We start from the raw sequence: 1,999 nt of genomic DNA, 5'->3' as shown, positions 1-1,999 counted from the left end.
AGGGGTGGGGACCTGGACTCCTGGGTCTGAGGGAGGAGGGGCTGGGGGCCTGGACCCCTGGGTCTGAGGGAGGTGGGGTGGGGGCCGCATTCCTAGTCCCTGGGGTGTGATGGAGCCACGGGCAGGTCAGGGCCACTCTCTGCCATCACTGACATCTTCCTGCCCATCCTGCAGGTCTGGCCTAAGCCCGGGATCGGACCAGGCCCCTCAGGACCCCATTCCTTCCTGCCCGGACCATGAACTCATCTCCTCGAAGCCATAACGTCCGAGCTGCGTGGTGCGGGCGGCCCTGGGCCCGCCCATCCTTCTCCCCCCAGGAGGCGGGAGGGCGGGAGGCCCATGGGCCCAGCTCCCTGTTTCAGGGCGGGGGCATTCAGTCTCCACTGTGTCTGTCTGTCCTTCCCTGGGGCTCCCCTTCCAGGCAAGGGGCCGTGCATGTCTGGGGGACCCCAGCCCCCCAAACCCTCCGTCTGTCTCTCTGTCTTTTGCTGTTTGTTCAAGACTTGGTGTCCTGACCCTCGTGCTCACCGTGAATGTCAACGGACCAATCCTCCGTGTCCCCCCAGACACACACACACCTGGGTCTACCCCTCTGTGCGCCACACCCCGCGTCTGGCCGATCCACCCACTGCTGCTGCTATCAACACCAGAATAAACACCGTGGGTCTCACTCCGCCCGGGCTCCTGTCCTCTCTGGGACCCGGCAGCTGGGCCGGACCATCCTGGCTCCGGGTGCAGACAAATGTCCCGTCCCCTTTGGCAACTGAATGGGTCTCTCTGAGCCTTAGTTTGTAAATGTCACATTGGCCAGGTTCACTAAGATCATAGGACACCAAATGCAACCCAGACCACCATGACCTCCAGCAGAACTGGAAGACCTCTGTCTGTGGCAAGTCTGAGCGTACAGAAGGATTTCAGGCACGGCTGGATCCAGGTGCTGAAGGACCCTGCTTATCTATTGGCTCTGTTCCCAAGCGAGCCTTTGCAATGGTAATAAGATGCCGTTTGGAGCCCCAGGCTTATCCTGCTGCCTCCGTCATGATGCCTTCAACTGCGTTTCCAATGGCAAGAGCTGGAATGATAGCGACTGCTTTTGCCCAAATAGCAAACCTTTCAAAGACACAGTGTCCCCGGGTTGGCGTCTCTGAGATGCCTTCTGCCTTCCCGTCCTGAGTACAAGCAGTCTTCACGCTCTGTTCTCACAGGGAGGCAGCGAAAACAGGAACTGTGGACAGGGTCTCCCCTCCGTGTTGGTCTGTTTTTCTCCCTAGAAGCGTTCTCCCTACTTCTCGCTCGCCGGAACTGGGTGATGGCCACCCGCAGTTGGAAAGCCGTCTGGGGAAGTGAGCATCTGTCCTTTCCAGTCTCTATCGGGGCCTGTGGGCCTTGTCAGCGATTAAGTACGGAGAGCGGAAGGATGGTTGGGTAGGAAATTAACAACACCTGCTGGAATCACCCTCAGGCCAGGTAACTTCAGAGGAAACAAAGTCAGGGTCTCTGATTGGTTGCGCTTGGGTCTTGGATGACCACTTCCGGCCAATCCTGTGTCCAGCTAGCAAGCTTGCTCTTGGGCCAACCCCCGGCCATGACTGACTTCTTCTCCCCTGACCATCCCACCAGGGATTGGCTTAGGCTCCCCCAACCCTCCCCTCCGCAGGACCTCACTCTTTCTTTCTTTCTTTCTTTCTTTCTTTCTTTCTTTCTTTCTTTCTTTCTAATATATTTTTATTGGTTTCAGAGAGGAAGGGAGAGGGGGAGAGAGAGACAGAAACATCAATGATGAGAGAGAATCATTGATCGGCTGCCTCCTGCACGCCCCCCTACTGAGGATCGAGCCCGCAACCCCGGCATATGCCCTTGACCGGAATCGAACCCAGGACCCTTCAGTCCACAGGCTGATGCTCTATCCACTGAGCCAAACCAGCCAGCGAAACCTCACCCTTTCTGGCCCAGCTGGGAATTCATTTCCTGCAGTCATATGGTCTTTAGTAGAGAACAT

The 1,999-nt window shown here is 57.4% G+C and overlaps 1 protein-coding gene across 1 annotated transcript in view; it reads left to right on the top strand.

The window, feature by feature from the left end:
• SYT3 (synaptotagmin III) overlaps positions 1 to 673 on the top strand; it is a 32,380-nt gene extending 31,707 nt beyond the window's left edge. The window contains exon 10 of the mRNA XM_014550454.1: positions 175 to 673. The gene's annotated coding sequence lies outside the window, so the exon portion shown is untranslated. The remainder of the gene's footprint in view (positions 1 to 174) is intronic.
• The last annotated feature ends 1,326 nt before the right edge of the window (positions 674 to 1,999 follow it).

Source organism: Myotis brandtii, unplaced genomic scaffold (genome assembly GCF_000412655.1).
Source record: "Myotis brandtii unplaced genomic scaffold, ASM41265v1 scaffold601, whole genome shotgun sequence".
Taxonomy (NCBI): Eukaryota; Metazoa; Chordata; class Mammalia; order Chiroptera; family Vespertilionidae; genus Myotis; species Myotis brandtii.
Note: the sequence above shows the minus strand (reverse complement) of the source record. Positions and strands in the feature narration are given on the sequence as shown.